We start from the raw sequence: 18,017 nt of genomic DNA on the forward strand, positions 1-18,017 counted from the left end.
GGAGAAAATCTGTGAGGAATGTTATCTTGGTGTTATCAGTCAGCAAACTGCATGCTGCTTCCCCTTCAAGCTCTCCGGGTCAGTGTGAGAAGGAGAGCAGGAGACAAGGGGCAGTGATACAGAGGTTACACTATGTGCTTATATGGGGCTACGTGAGGTTTCAAATATGAAGTTTCACCCTGAAAAATGTTTCCCATTTCCTTCATCTTTATATAATTCTTAAGAAATATTTAAAAGGACATCGATCATTAACCTAAATTTAATTATATTTCAAGTATGTCTTCAGGAAAAGTAAAAAATATGCGTTGTGTGTGAAACATTTGTGGTCACAGGAGTTTCTTTTTGTTTGAACATGAATAACAGCCTTTTAGAATCTATGCCAATCGGCCATAACATTAAAACCTGATCTGCCTAATATCATTTAAGTACCCCCTGCTGCCCAAATTGTGCTGAGCTGTTGAGGAATGGACGGTATGAGGCTTCTTAAGGTGTCCTGTGGTATCTGGCACAAAGCCATGGGCTTCCAGGGGTTTAAATCATTTGTCTAGCACAATCCACCGATGTGTAGTCAGATTAAGATCTGGAGAAATAGAAGGCAAATTCAACACCTGGAACTCTTGGGCATGTTCTTCAAACCAATCCTTGATTTACCCATTGTCATTGGCATTAGGGCAATCACATCCAGTCCATATTAGAAATAGTATTCCATATAGCCAGTTTATTCGATAATAAATAAAATAAAACGTATAAACAATGACCCCGTAACTTTTAATACACAAGCCACCGAACTTACCCGTTGATTGTTAGAACGTGGTTATCCGACCTCGGTAATAGAAAAGGCAAGGAATAAAGCAGAACAGAGACCGAGAGAGGCATTGCTAAATAATAAAAAATCAAAAAAGAACACTCAATCTAATAGATGTTTTTTCTCATTCCAAAATAGCCCAATGAACAACAAAATAAAACAGGTAATCAATAACAATTGGTTAATGATCGAAAGAGACCAAGATTTGAAAGAATATGCAACAAATAAACCGATCATTACCTATAAAAGTAATAAAACTTTGCAAAACTATATAAAGAAAAAACAGACCCTAAGAAATACATCTTCGAACTGGTTGGAAGGAGCTGCACCTAAGGGCAGGCACGCGGTACATGTTCTTTTTGTAAATTTAATATGAAAATTCGTACAGTGCATTTAGGAGCACATTTAATCGATATTAAACAGTTTATTACATGCCGTACAACACATGTTGTGTATGCCCTTATATGTGATTGTGGCTTTTTCTATATCGGTAAGACTATAAGACCTTTATTTCACAGAATAAGAGAGCATTTCCGTTCATTAAAAACTGGTATAGGAGCCCCGCGATTTATCAAACATATGAAAGAAGAACACGGAGGTTCTCCCAATACCTTAAAGTTTACAGCTCTAGAAAGGGTAGAAAGATTGATAATCTATGGAGATAAAGATAATCAATTGCTCCAAAAAGAGGCGTACTGGATTGTGCAATTAAACGCATTAGGTCTGAACAACAGAAATGAAATGGGTGCGTTTTTGCACTGAAACATTGTAGATTATGCAGTCCAGTGCATCCTCTAGCAGCTATATCAATTGCCTTACAGGAGGTTAAATGACGTATGTGTTTTTTAATTGATTTGATTGTTGTGTTTAAATGTTTCCCTGTAACCTTGACTTCTGAAGGAATGTTTACAACGTTACCTGGGATACTCTTCCGGTAGATATCCCTATTTTAACCACACCTTTTTACCTGTGAAGCTATTCGGCCTTATGAAGCGCTTGTAGCGCGAGACGGGTCCGTAGCCATTGCTGACATACCCTGCACATCGTCTCCCTGCACTTTGCCTGTTTCCTATATGAAATAAAAGAAATAAAGTAAGAAGCAACTACAGGGTGAGTGCACTTGGATTTCTTCTTTGCTGAATTGATGCTTTTCTGAGAAACATTTGCTTACCAAGATTTGCACCGCCAGTGCTGTTGTATCTATGACTGCATCATGTCGAGCTGAGCAGAGCCTGACAGGTGTGTGAAGTAGCAGTGCCAGGCTAACTACCTTTTCTCTTTGCAGGCATTAGGGCAAAGCCAAAGGCCTCCTGTGTACCACTATATAGTGTCTTCACACATCTCGTATGCTTCCCTAAATACAATGTGATTTAGGGGGAAGAATTCCTCTTTAAAGTTAGGTCTACCTTTGGCAGATTTTTTTTAGAACTACCACTGCAGAAGTGGATCCATGAGGATGGAGAAGTATAATTCCTTCCTTTATAGTTTCCTTTTCTTTTGAATACACTTATGACTTTGGCTCAAAAATTACCAAGTGAAAACCTAGCCTAATGCAGCATGTTATGGAATAGCCTACCATTTTTTTTTACATATTCATACAAAAGAAATCTTAAAAAGCCATCACACAGCTCCGTTGTCTTTAAAAATGGTGGTGTGAGACCACAGAAACGTAGTCCTTTGGAATAAAGCTACAAATTTTTACTGGATACGCCTGTGTGCGGCAGTCAATTCCTCCTTTTTGCTGTCTACTTCATTGGACCTAGGACCGGGGTCCCTCTGACTGCTTGCACCCACTGCCTGTGACACCACCTGGTGTGCTGCTCCCTCTTCATTTATATAGATAGATAGATAGATAGATAGATAGATAGATAATGTGATCATGGACCGCTCTAAATACATGACTGAAGCCATGAGACAACTTGAGGACAGGTCCACATACTCAAAAGTACAGAAAGATCCAAAATTTGACATCCAGAGAAGAATCAATGGCGTTCTGGTAGAAGCCCTTAGTTTGGATATCATATCGTAGACAGACCACTTTTCAATTTCTTCACATTATTACATCCTACCACACCCATGATATACAGTGGTCCCTCAACATATGATATTAATTGGTTCCAGGAGAACCATCATATGTCGAAACCATCATATGTCGAGTACATATGTCTATGTAAAAATGGTAATTGGTTCTGGGGCCTCGGAACCATTGTATGTTGAATGCATATCTCTATGGGAAACTGCTAATTGGTTCTGGGATGACCATTGTATGTGGAGTGTATGGGGAGTGTTTAACAAACCAGGGTGCCTCCAGCTGTTGCACAACTACAACTCCCAGCATTCATGTACAGCCATTGACTGTCTGGGCATGCTGGGAGTTACAGTTTTGCAACAGCTGGAGGCACAATGATAGGGAAACATTGATGTATGGGGTGTATAGGCTGTATATGTATTGTATGTGATGTGTGACATCGCATACAGTACTGTACAGTTCTTTAAATGCCTTCAGGGGGGACAGAATGTCTTCCATTACGATCCTGCCAACTACAGCTCCATAGGAAAAGGAAGGGGAGGGCAGCCAGCTGCTCATTGGATGCCTGCAGCAAGATGCTGCAGGCTATTGGCTATGGCTGCAATGGGGGGGGGGGGGCTTACACGGAGCTCACATTGGAAGCCTGCGTGAGTTAGCAGGACAGAATGTGAGTAACAGGAGGCAGAACAGGGCGCACAGGGCACATTAAACAACACAACTATCTGTCAGTTGGTGAAGTTGTCAGCGCTGTCAGATAGCTGTTTGTACGTTGGCCCCGACACACAGCAGCATCGTATGTCGATGCTGCCTTCAACATATGATGGGGTCTGAGAGGCCATCGTGTGTTGAAATGATCATATGTCGGGGCCATCGTAAGTCGGGGTCACTGTACTTTTTTTTACCAATAATACATAAAAACTTGGAACGGAAGACCAATCGCCTTCGGACGGGATTCCCTGCCCAGTCACATCTCCATTTTGTTGGACCAACTGCTCCGCCCATATGTGTACAGGGCTCGCTCATACATCAAAAACACCTCTGATTTTCCGACCAAGATAGAAAATATTACACTACCAAACAATGCAATATTAGCTTCCCTGGACGTCGCTAGTTTGTACACATCCATCCCTCCTTGGTAAGGACTACAAAGGGTACACACGTCCATTTCCTCAGATTTTCCACCTAATCTGGTTTCCTACATCATTCAAATCCTTGAACTGGTCCTAACATGCAATTATTTTGTATTCAAAGACAAATGTTACTTGCAAACATCGGGAACGGCCATGGGGACCAATGTGCGCCCATCTATGCCAACATGGTCATGGCTGAGATAGCGGAGACGTCGGTCTATGTATCCCACTATGCCAGCCACGTGCTGACGTGGTGGAAGTACATAGACGTCTTCCTCATCTGGACGGGACCAGAACCAGAGTTAACCTGACAGACTCAAAACATTCGGTTCAGTTCCTGGACACCCCAGTCATCGCACAGAATGGGAGACTTAGCACTGATTTATACATCAAGCCTACTGATAGGAACTCCATTTTGAGGTATTATAGCTACCACCCACGCCCTATGGTTAGGTCAATCCCAAAGAGCCAGATGCTCAGAGCCTGCCGTATTGTGAGCTTGGACCACAAAGCCCAAAGTGGAACTGGCACTTGACCTTATGGTCCACAATTTCATTCACAGGGTTTTGTATCCACCTATAGCAAAGCAAACTCTATTGCTTGTGCTATAAACCGGCACTGGCATATTATCAAAAGTAGTTTTCCCAAAATTGACAAATTTCAACAGAACCCGATTATGTCTTACCGTCTCCCCCCCTAACCGATGAGACAAACTGGTAAAGACAGATGTGTCCACGGGGGTGGTGGGCCATCAACAAAGGTACATTAATGTACAAAACAAGGGGAGTTTCCCTTGTAGGAATTGCATATGCATGGATAAAAGACCCATTTTCAAACATCCAACCACCAACAAAGTATACAGAATTAGATGGTACCTCACACACATCCGACTACGCAGTCTATGTCCCTGCAGCCTCCTTTAAGTAGGAGAGACTACTGTTGAATTTAAAACAAGATTCAACCAACACAGGTTCTCCATCCTCAAGAAGCAGATGGACTTACCTGTATCCAAACACTTCATGGAGGCGGGTTATAACAAAAATGACCTGAGATTTACCCTTGTGGACCATGTCTAAAAGGAGAGGTAAGCGAGTGAACAAGTTAAAACATTGTGAACTAAGGTGGATTCACGAATTGGGCTCCCTTCGTCCCTCTGGTTTAAATGTAGACTTTACTGTCACACCAGGTATTTATGCATTGTCCAGATAAGTGAATATCCGATGATCTCATGATTAGGAATGCTATATGTCACTATGTACATACCATATACATACCTGTCTTGATCAAGTCTCACTGTATACCACAATGTATTTGTTCTTCTGAACAAGAAAGATTCCCTTTTTTGCTTTGATGTTTATTTTTATTTTTTACCCCTTGGGGTTTGGAGTGTGGTCAATCTCAAACATAATAAATATTCACATTTAGAACCTCAGCTGTTTTGAAGTCTTCCTATTTTGTCATTATCCCTACCATAGATTTTGTTTAGTAGTTCCCACATTGTAACAACACATATGTTGACAGATACTGAGTTTGGTATTTTACCGCAATCATCTCAATACACATACCTTTACTAGTTTGAATATTTACTGGCACACACTATTGCTATACACCGTTTTCTTCCTTTTCTTGACATACCACTATTCCTCATCACTTCTCTTCCTGTTGAGTCTACTGTATGTCAATATTTTATTCTTATATACTTTCACTCAACACTCTGCTCTTTCCCCTTTCTTATGCACTCTATCATGCACACTGTTACACTATAATGTCCTAGTTCACATATCACATGCATACTGTACTCTATATACATTACTCCGTTTATTGTTAATTTAATAGATACATAACATGATTCACATAGATGAGTTCCCCTCTGAGCTGTATCAGTCTTTCTGACAGCGCTATCATTAAAGCAGGGGATGGATACCAGCCTGATATCCCTTCACTGACATGTCCGCTGATGCCTCAATGTGACGCACGGCGCATGCGCATCCTGACTACCCATTCTCCCTTGAAAAAGATGGCGGTGATGTAAAGTATTTTCCAATCTGTGAAAAACGCCATATGCATGCACGAGTCTACGCTATTTGCGTAGACCTAACGTACCCTACGCTAATCGCGCATGCGTATGTCGTTTTCAAGAGATTGTAAAAAACTTTATGGCTTTTTTCACAGATTGGAAAATACTTTAGATCTATTGTGGAAAAGTCCAATCTCCCACATGCGCAGTAGCACTTAAGCTGCGCTAACTGCTTAGTTATGCTTTACGCTAACTGTGTAAGCTGTGAGGGTACTATGTCTCTGAGGAAATTAACCCACAATGCAGTGTGCATGTGCGATATGAAAAATCCACGGGTGATCCAATAAACTACACCTACGCTGATAACAAGCAATTAACGCACTGCGCAGGCGCGGTTCTATATGCAGTGCGCATGTGCGATATGAAAAATCCACGGGTGATCCAAGAAACTACACCTACGCTGATAACAAGCAAGTAACGCACTGCGTAGGCGCGATCCTACGCTAGAACTACTGCGCATGCCTGACATTACGCAATTAGCGTAGCATACGCTAATAGCGTAAACTCGCGCATGCGCATGCCGTTTTTCACAGATTGGACAATACTTTACATCAGCGGCCGCGAGATCCGAGAGCACAGTGAGTGTGCGCGGACCACGATCAGCCAGAGGCCCCGCCCCGACATTCATATGATTGGCTACAAACCAACCCAGCATTGGGACCCTGTCCAGCTGTATACACACACAGCCACAGCGTTCAGCATGTTTTCACCATTATGACGTCTTGTAGTGGTGAGTGTTTTTGATCAAACCCCTCCTCCCTCTCATTAGTTTTAACTGTTCACTTGTATTTAACATCACCCTTTATAGTACAGCTTTTACTGTTCATTATATGTTTTGATAGATGTGAATATACTGTCATTCTTCACTGTATATATGTACATGCAATTTTTTATGCACATTCAGCATATATTATGTCATGTATTACACTTTATTCACTAATTGCTTATAAATTGCATTTTGATTGTGTTCCATATAAGTATAAGTACTGTATGTCACTTTGTATGCTAAATAAAGATTGTGGAGACGGTCGAACTGGAGTGCTGTGGGATACATTATTTATCCTAGATAGATAGAGGGATAGATTGATTGATTGACTGAAAGATAGATAGATGATAGATATACTGCTATTTACTAACTTTAGTCATTAAACTATAGGTACCAAATATGGCATGAAAGGTCATATATATATTGCAGGTGAGTCCAGACATCTTAAATCTTTGCACTGGCAGTGAATATGACATATGGTTTGCATCTAAATACTCCGAAAAGCAATTAACATTTCTTTGTGGAAAAAGATTTTCTGAATTTTTTCCAATGAAAAGACAGCAGTACTTGTCTATTTCATAGCACCAAACATAAACACAAGATAGACACATGCATGATCTAAACCCATATTATTGTGCTGATAATGTTTTTTCCTGGATGTCTTGGCATGTGCTTTTAAACCATGTGAAACATTATACAGCGTAGACACTTCAGTGAACACAAAGAGAAAGATTAAGTGCGAAGAAGGTGTGAAGACCTTCCAAATGTGATTCTTAGCATATGGTAGTTAGAATTAGTGCCATGTTTAGGTGATCTGTGATTTGAGAATATTGCTCACACTTTAGGATGGTTGTCTGCACTGTTCAGCTTTACCTTGTGTAACCCTACAAACTGTTTAGGTATAATAAAACTTCATAGTGAACCTTCTTATTGATGGCTTAGACTATGTGCACATCAGCATTCAACAGCTTTAATGCAGGCACAAACAGTGGAGCTGGCAGCTACGAATAACAACGGACACCAACGGGTCTTGATGGGTCCCACTGACTTTGAATGGGGTCTGTCGGGTTTTCGTCTGGTGTCTGTTGTTTAGCAGTAGAGTGGAGAAAAAATTTCATCTTCCAGTATTTTTTTTCCCGCTCAAGTCGCATGATTTCTATGGATTCTGCAAACAGAGCTTGGAATGCAGATGTGAGCAAATCCTTATCTTTGGGATAGTCTATCAATATCAGATAATTAGGGGTCCAACTGCTTGAACCCAATTAGTTGATTGATTGCGAATGATCAACCAATTGGCAGGGATGCATAGAGTCAGACCACTACCAATCTGATTTTGATTCCATGATTTCCTAAGGACCCCTGAAACAGTGCTGGCCACTGCTAATGGTGTTGGTAAGTATGAGCAGATGTTTTATATTTTTTTCTTTACACAAGCTTAAAATTCTTCTCTTAAGGTAAATTTCCTGTATCTCTCCTCCACATTCAAACTTACAAGATAAAAAATAAGGGTGAATTTATAAAATCTGCACAACCAAGGTCAGGCATGAAAGCTTCTAGTTAAAAAATGTGCAACTTTTGTAATCAATAAGCTCCCCATAAATGCATTTCACTTTTAACTTGTTGATGACCAAAGACAAGTTCCTATTGGTTTCAGCAACTGAGGGTTGCCTCTAATAGCCGGCATTGAGCGATCTCTATTGCCAGCTATTTTAACTGTTTAGAGGCCTTTGTAGAAAAAAAAAGTATGGATGTGCCTCCTTGGTGGTATGGGGATCAGCTAGTAGGGAGCCGATCCATTGCCATGGTAGCTTGAGGCCTTTTAAAGGTATCTGTGGCTGCTACAACAGATCTGCTTCAACAACCTGCCACAGGTTACAAAAATGTAAGCAAAACAGAAAGAAACATATTTGATGTCCCAACTCCATTTAAAAATAATGTTAATGAATATGCACAGCAAATGGTGTAAGCGTAAAAAAACAACTAAATGTCAGTATTGTTTTTTTTGTCATATACCATCCCATAAAAAAAGTCATAACAAATAAAAAGTTATTTTTTTTAAGTAGAGTAGAGTAAAGTAGCAAAGTAGTACTAGAGACAAGATTTCACTAACATTAGGCAGTTTTGAAGATTGCAGGGAAGTGAGACACCTAGTGGTCACAGCATATTTTGGTGAATTAGGTGATTTACAAATGTGTTAAAAAAAATACAGCCAGGCAATCACATGGAGTGAAGTTGTTTTAAACAACAGTGTCCATTTAAATATTCTTTTGCTGAATAAATATTTATGAATCCATTTAAATCCATTGTCCTCTTCCAATGATCTCAAACTGTTGTTAAACTAGAGCTACTAGCCTGCCCTGACAAGCTGGGAGCTGTAGTTTCACAAGCGCTGGAGAGCCATCACTGTAAACCTTCCTAAAATTACCACCATTTATAAAGGTGTGGACCTACCTTACAAATTTATATCTTATTTTTTCCCTTAATATAGATTTTACTTTTTTTTTGGACTACGTTTTTTGTTGTGTTTTCATGCATTCAGTCTGAAAATGTCTTGTTCCAAGAAAAGGTTAATGAAACTAGTTCGATGTCTGAGATGAAGCCGATCTCTTTCAGCTTGCTGTCGGCTCACTAAACCTTTACAGATGCCATAAGGCTCTAATCAGCATGCTGTGTTGTTTTATTCAATAGGTTACATGTGTACCCATGAAGATTCAAAGAGATTAGGAAATTAGCAGAAAACAGCTCTACAGTCTGCTTGGCAGCACAAGAAAGATAGTAGGACCCATTCGGAAAAGTGTGAGAATGGACTGTTTATTGTGTAAATGGAAGAAACTGCCTGAAGAGGTACCTGGCGGCATTCATGTGTAAGTGCTATTTATGCAAAGACTTGGCTTGTCATTCAGATTTCTCTTCAATCCACAGATTCCCATAACTTTGACAATGCGTTTACTGATACAAAAGTGTTTGTACATTTGAGGCCATTTACTCAAGGTAGTTTTATAGTCGTTGCATTTATGCTTTAAAGGGGTACTACGCCCCTAGACATATTATCCCCTATCCAAAGGATAGGGGATAAGATGTCTGATTGCAGGGATCCTGCCGCTGGGGACCCCCACAATCTTGGCTGCAGCACCCCAAACATCTGATGCACGGGGCGCACTTTGCTCCATGCTGGATTACTGGCGATGCATGGTGGAGGCTCGTGACGTCACGGCCATGACCACTCAATGCAAGTCTGAGAGGGGGCGTCATGGCCTTGACATCACGAGCAGGTGCATGGTGGAGGCATCTTATCCCCTATCCAAAGGATAGGGGATAAGATGTCTGATTGCAGGGGTCCCACCACTGGGGACCCCCACAATCTTTGCTGCAGCACCCAAAACATCCGATGCACGGGGCGAACTTTGCTCCGTGCCGGATGACTGGCGATGCATGGTGGAGGCTCGTGACGTCACGGCCATGCCCCCTCAATGCAAGTCTATTAGAGGGGGCGTGACAGCTGTGACGTAACGAGCCTCTGGCGCTGCACCCGACGCTCTAAAGGAACATGAAGTAGACACCTCACATGTATTCCAAACCCTTCAAAAACAAGGTACCAACGGTGCATAGTGATGTCATAGCCAATAAATAATTCAGACAATGCGTTCACCCTACTACGACACTTAATTCAACACTACATACAGTGTCACAATATAAAGTTAATAAACAGGGATGTCATTCTAGATGAATACTCTACTTAATTAAGCTACAACACAGTAATTTTACACATGGAGGAATTTCTCAGTAGAATCTTAATAATAATGCACACAGTGATATCATAGCACAGAAATGCAAAATGTGTTTGTGTCTGTTAATATATAAAAGACAACAGAGGCATAAAAAGCAGCAATGGAGCTTCACGGCAAACTTGGGATGGTGTCCTGTTTGATTTCTTATTTATAATATTTTGTCAATCTTGTCACATATATCTGTTCCAAGAGTCCTTATTTTGTTTGGTATAATTTTTTTTTATATATAGCACTTTAGTTACATGCATACCCTACTTAATTCATACTTTGTTAAACAGTATCTATTCATAGGTGATTTATCTATAGGTTTCCATGAGCCAAATTCATGTACAAAAGTATCTTTTAACCCCTTAACGACCACGGACGTAAATGTACGCCCTGGTTTGTCCCGATGCTCGCGTCATACACGGCAGGTTTTGTCTGCTAGTAGAAACGGGGGACCCGCCGATAATGGCCGACATCCGCGATCACGTGGATGTCCGCCATTAACCCCTCAGATGCCGTGATCAATCCAGATGGCATAAACGTAAAAAATAAAAAAGTCCAAAAATGCTGCTTTTTTGTCACATTTTATAAAAAAAAAATAATAAAAAATGATTGAAAAGTTTTATATATGCAAATATGGTATCTATAAAAAGTACAGATGACGGCGCAAAAAATGAGCCCTCATACCGCCCTATATATGGAAAAATGAAAAAGTTATAGGTGATCAAAATAGAGCGATTATAGATTACTGATTTTGTACAAAAAGTTTTAGATTTTTTTTAAGCGGTACAAAAATATAAAAGTATCTAGCCATGGGTATCATTTTAATCGTATTGACCCACAGAATAAAGAACACATGTCATTTTTACTGTAAAGTGTATGGTGTGAATACAAAACCCTCCAAAATGTGCAAAATTGTGGTTTTCATTTAAATTTCCTCCCTAAAAAAATGTTTTGGGGTTCACCGTACATTTTATGGTAAAATGAGAGGTTTCGTTACAAAGTACAATTGGTCATGCAAAAAACAAGCCCTTATATGGGTCTGTAGATGGAAATATAAAGGAGTTATGGATTTTAGAAGGCGAGGAGGAAAAAACGAAAACGCAAAAGAAAATTGGCCTGGTCCTTAAGGTTAAAATGGGCTTGGTCCTTAAAGTGTACCTGTTGTTATAGGGGTATTCCAGGAAAAAACTTTTTTTCTTATATCAACTGGCTCTAGAAAGTTAAACAGATTTGTAAATTAAATTAGGAAAGATAGTGTAGCTCACTCAGTAATAAAGAAGATACTTGAACCTGAGGTTAACTGGTGTTGCCCTCACCCAAGGGCCTATGGAAAATAATAATAAATAGGTATAGTTGAAAAACAACTAAGGACCAGTCCTCAAGGTGTATCAGAAATATTAGCATATGATCCAGATAATAAATATGGTATTTTTAAAGATATAAGTCACAGGTATATATATGTCACTAATACCTGTCCCTGCAGGGCCCTTGCAAGGGACATAGAAATCAGTGCATGAAATTCAGTGCATAAGTATAATACAAATACTCATAAAAAAATAAAATATATAAAAAATATATATTAAAAAATATATTAAAAACTTGCATCCATATGAAAAAATATTGTGCTAGCAGCAGTTCAATGTTCTCATGATAGAGTTCCAGTAGCTAAGTACACAGTTCAATTGTTTGCGATCCTTGTGTGGAATAGACAGTAGCAATCGTTGGTGGTACAGTATGTATCACATTTATAAGAATAACGATACGAGGTCTGGTGCACGGCACCACTCACCACTCCTGAAGCCGTCTATGGGGCTGGTTGTACGGGCTGACACGGAGATGTCAGGTCTCCGGAGGTGCCCGGTGTCTTAGTAGCAGCGCAGATCTCCTTCTCCTGTAGGTCACACAGAAAACGCCACCCTAACACGGGTTTCGTGTTACGCTTGATCATAGGGTCACGGACCGTGACCGTGACCCTATGATCAAGCGTAACACGAAACCCGTGTTAGGGTGGTGTTTTCTGTGTGACCTACAGGAGAAGGAGATCTGCGCTGCTACTAAGACACCGGGCACCTCCGGAGACCTGACATCTCCGTGTCAGCCCGTACAACCAGCCCCATAGACGGCTTCAGGAGTGGTGAGTGGTGCCGTGCACCAGACCTCGTATCGTTATTCTTATAAATGTGATACATACTGTACCACCAACGATTGCTACTGTCTATTCCACACAAGGATCGCAAACAATTGAACTGTGTACTTAGCTACTGGAACTCTATCATGAGAACATTGAACTGCTGCTAGCACAATATTTTTTCATATGGATGCAAGTTTTTAATATATTTTTTAATATATATTTTTTATATATTTTATTTTTTTATGAGTATTTGTATTATACTTATGCACTGAATTTCATGCACTGATTTCTATGTCCCTTGCAAGGGCCCTGCAGGGACAGGTATTAGTGACATATATATACCTGTGACTTATATCATTAAAAATACCATATTTATTATCTGGATCATATGCTAAGATTTGTAAATTACTTCTATTAAAAAATCTTAATCCTTTCAATAATTATCAGCTGCTGAAGTTGAGTTGTTGTTTTCTGTCTGGCAACAGTGCTCTCTGCTGACATCTCTGCTTGTCTCGGGAACTGCACAGAGTAGAAGAGGTTTGCTATGGGGATTTGCTTCTAAACTGGGCGGTTCCCGAGACACGTGTCATCTCAGAGAGCACTTAGAAAAGAACAACTCAACTTCAGCAGCTCATAAGTGCTGAAAGGATTAAGAATTTTTTTTAATAGAAGTAATTTACAAATCTGTTTAACTTGCTGGATCCAGTTGATATATAAAAAAAAAAAGGTTTTCCCTGGATTACCCCTTTAACAAAAACTTTTAAATAATGTACATAATACCATTATATGTATACTTGCAATAAACATTGGTTAACAATGTGTATATTTTTGTCCCTACAGCTATTGCCTGTGTGTCTCTGTAAGGAGTCCAATACAGGAAGTGAGGGTGGACAAGCAGGGCTCTGTACATTGAGGACAAGCAATGCTCTGTGCACTGAGGACAAGCAGGGCTCTGTACACTGAGGACAAGCAGGGCTCTCTGCATTGAGGACAAGCAGGGCTCTGTACACTGAGGACAAGCAGGGCTCTGTACACTGAGGACAAGCAGGGCTCTTTGCACTGAGGACAAGCAGGGCTCTGTACACTGAGGACAAGCAGGGCTCTGTACACTGAGGACAAGCAGGGCTCTATGCACTGAGGACAAGCAGGGCTCTGTACAGGACAAGCAGGGCTCTGTACACTGAGGACAAGCAGGGCTCTATGCACTGAGGACAAGCAGGGCTCTGTACACTGAGGACAAGCAGGGTTCTTCATACTGAAGACAAGCAGGACTGTATGCACTGAGGACAAGCAGGCCTCTGTACACTGAGGACAAGCAGGGCTCTGTACACTGAGGACAAGCAGGGCTCTGTACACTGAGGACAAGCAGGGCTCTGTACACCTGAGGACAAGCAGGGCACTGTACACCTGAGGACAAGCAAGGCTCTGTGCAATGAGGACAAGCAGGGCTCTGTACACTGAGGACAAGCAGGGCTCTGTGCACTGAGGACAAGCAGGGCTCTGTGCACTGAGGACAAGCAGGGCTCTGTGCACTGAGGACAAGCAGTGCTCTGTGCACTGAGGACAAGCAGGGCTCTGTACACTGAGGACAAGCAGGGCTCTGTACACTGAGTACAAGCAGGGCTCTGTACACTGAGGACAAGCAGGGCTCTGTACACTGAGGACAAGCAGGGCTCTGTACACCTGAGGACAAGCAGGGCACTGTACACCTGAGGACAAGCAAGGCTCTGTGGAATGAGGACAAGCAGGGCTCTGTACACTGAGGACAAGCAGGGCTCTGTGCACTGAGGACAAGCAGGGCTCTGTGCACTGAGGACAAGCAGGGCTCTGTGCACTGAGGACAAGCAGGGCTCTGTGCACTGAGGACAAGCAGGGCTCTGTACACTGAGGACAAGCAGGGCTCTGTACACCTGAGGACAAGCAGGGCACTGTACACTGAGGACAAGCAAGGCTCTGTGCAATGAGGACAAGCAGGGCTCTGTACACTGAGGACAAGCAGGGCTCTGTACACTGAGGACAAGCAGGGCTCTGTACACCTGAGGACAAGCAGGGCTCTGTGCACTAAGGCTATGTGAAATGCTCCTGGCTCACACAGCAAAATGATTAACAAGCCTGGAGACTGCACAGAACCCTGCTTGTCCTGCCCCCACTTCCTGTATTTGGACTCCTCATAAAGATACACAGGCAATAGTTGGAGAGACTGTATTTTTAACTCAAAAAAATATTTTTTTTAAATCAATATATATTACAAATATGCATATAATAGTATTTTCTACATTAAAGCAAACGTTTTTGTTAACGGCAAGTACACTTTAAAACAGAGGTCCGCAACCTAGTCCACAAGGCCTATAAACAGTCCAGTTTGTTTTAGTTACTTCATTAGAACAAGGAAAAAATGTAATACTGGACTGACGGTGGGCTTAAAGGACTGGGTTAAAAGCATAGCCTGCAAACACGAAAAAACTCTTATATGCTGCAGTATATTTTTTTCATTAATATTTAGCGACCTCACAGTTGCTTTCTTGCATTTTAGGTGCTGCAGTTCCTCAGAAAAAGAATATTTAAAGCAGCTCATCACAACACCTTAACAGGTAGCATTCCCTAAACATCAGCTTTAGCTCCAGTTACGGAGTCTCCAAAACTGATTGGTATTTAATGCCAAGCCAGAATTTTCTCCAGAAAGGAAGAGGACCCATTTGCAGACAATTGTTTCGGGGTGTCGCTCCTCGTCAGTAGAGAGCGAGTTGTTCTGGCTTGGCTGGTGAGAGGCCTTTCACCTAGGCAAAAGGGGTAAGTACTCTCCAGAGACACCATTTCTGGTGTGTGGAGATTCAAAGGCCATTAGCACTCCACTGGGGCAATATTGTCTCCGTAAGGAGAGTACTTACCACAGTTCCTCAGTACATACTTGACTTCATTTGTGTTTTAATGCCCATATAAAATGAATAGGCACCTGAGCATACTGTACTGTATGTCAGCCGTAGCCCTTCTGATGAACTTTTCAGCTTCAATGTAGGAACAATGCAAAATGCAGGTGACTGATTTTTTGACATCCATGTATTTTATTTCCTTTGGAGATATGTGTTTGAGACAAGTATGGGTGTAGCCAAGTTTACTGCAAATTTGAGCCTGATATATTGAATTTCGCCTTGCACGCCTTTCCCAAGGAATGACACTGGTTTGCCATAGACTTGTAAAACTAAATTGTGTGTGGGGTTTTTGTGCTTTTTTGGCTTTTATGAACCTTCCGCCAGAGCGTTCTTTTGTGACACAACCTGTCTTGGGTACATCTGTGCATTGTTAAACTAATGAATCCTGTCTGTGGAGAAAGGTCCAACAAGCGAATGTTTTACTGGATTCTTTGGCATTGCAAGAAGAGAGAAAAAACTTGGTGAAGAAGTCGACACTAATCGTGCACAGTAACAAGAGAAAAAGCTGCTTTTAAGAACTTCTGACACTAAAAAGGTTGCTTTGAGAACAGACTAATATGCACTTTGCTGTTCCACATATATATCCAAAGTTAGGAGAAGGGGCCAATCTCACAATGGTGTTTGGTGACCATGTGTGTATTCAGATCCAAAACATGTCACAGTTGATAACATGCTACAGTAAAAAGTGTTTAGTTACGCAAGCTGGAGCTAAACATTTTCCTGGATACAGGTTAAATGAATTCATTAATCCCACTGCTTCTAAAAAATAAACATTTTCTAAAACAATGTTCTGTAGTTTCTGTTTTTTCAACGCAGTGTTATTCTTGGCAGAACTCTACCACAAGAAATAAAAGATAGTTAAAAAAATAAAAATCTGTGCTTGTGATACACGCTATATAAAAACAGAATTCCAGCATTATCCACCCACTTTTTGTTAATGTGATCAGAATGTACAAAATTATTTAGGTTTTTATTTGATTCCAGGTGGGGTTTCATAGCTCAGTCAGGATTTTCTGCCATTCAATTTATTGGCAGTTAATACCCATATCCTAATTATTACTGAATGACTGAATTAGTAGTCTAGCCTTAGCTTCTTCATTTAGCTGAATGCTAGTGCGGAGGGTGTTTAGGGACGTGTGTGGTGACTGGGGTGTTGCAGTATGTAACAGGGTCTGGTGGTATTAACCCTGGGGGCAAGATGTTGTTAACCTCTTAGTGTTCATGACGCCAAGATGTGGTTATTCCGGTATGGTAACCGCCGTCAACTAACCCAAAAACGGTTTTGTAATAAAGCAATGTCCACAGCAAGGATTCTTAATAAACTGGAAATTTTACTTGAAATGCTTAGGGTACAGTCTTTACAATTATGCAGTTCCTTCAGAGGCATCCGGAACACAGGATACCTCGCAGGCTTACTTGGACTTGTAGTTATTGAGATATTTAGGCAGGCCACTGTGCTACTAATACATTTCTTAGCTGAGTAGTAGTCACTGGATTTGTAGAGAGAATTGTAACTCATGTTTTAGAAGTGGCTGCTGTTCCTTAGGCTTTGGCCTAGATGAGATGAATTTGCAGTATACATGACTTTATGCTTGCTTTAGATCCAGGAGATAAGAGAGTTAACTGAGAGACTACAGCCCCTTATATACTAGGGGGCTGGACTAAAGCCCATTGGTTGCTAAGCCTGTAGGTTCTGTACCCAAGGAACTCTGGGTATGTCACATAACAGTGGTTCACATGACTAACACTTTTATACATTTGTACAAACTTTATACATATTGACAATGCATACACAATATATACAATGCATTTAAATAGAACAATAAGAAGGTGAACAAGGGACCCTGCAGGAGAGCCCTATGAACTCAAGGGACTCTTGCTGAGGGGACTTAAGGATGGTACAGGACTAGGTCCTGTGCCGGGACACCACACATGCAGTATAGTTTTTGTAAAAGCAACTAAACATGATGGATTAGAGCCACAAAGAAGTCCTATATCAAAAGGGCAAACCTTTTTTTGCCTGTGGCGGTTGCAAAAAATTACTCACAGCCACAGGGGTGCCAGAATGAGCTAGTACCAATAGGCCAGGAGCATCAAAAATGGTGCTCCTGTGCCTAGGCAGTAACAATCGGGCATTATTTAGACTTGGGAGGGCCAAAAACACCATGGTAGTGAGGCCGCTTCTGCTGGGTTTGTATCTTGCTGATTATGAAAATAGGGGGAACCCCACAATTGTTAGCATTCTAGGTGGGCAACAGAACACAGATAGGTAACAGAGACAATACAGGAGCGAAGGGTCAGGCAGGATTGACAGGTAGGCATCATACATGGAATAGCAGGATCAGAATACACAGCACACCTTTGCGATGGAAA

At 41.1% G+C, this 18,017-nt stretch overlaps 1 long non-coding RNA gene across 1 annotated transcript in view; it reads left to right on the top strand.

Annotated features, from left to right (window-relative positions):
* Positions 1-16,445, top strand: part of LOC130357951 (uncharacterized) — a 61,967-nt gene extending 45,522 nt beyond the window's left edge. Inside the window, exons 2-3 of the long non-coding RNA XR_008889335.1 lie at positions 9,496-9,671; positions 15,248-16,445. This is a non-coding gene — a long non-coding RNA (uncharacterized LOC130357951). The remainder of the gene's footprint in view (positions 1-9,495; positions 9,672-15,247) is intronic.
* Positions 16,446-18,017: the final 1,572 nt, after the last annotated feature.

The sequence above is a fragment of the Hyla sarda genome, chromosome 2 (genome assembly GCF_029499605.1).
Source record: "Hyla sarda isolate aHylSar1 chromosome 2, aHylSar1.hap1, whole genome shotgun sequence".
NCBI lineage: Eukaryota > Metazoa > Chordata > Amphibia > Anura > Hylidae > Hyla > Hyla sarda.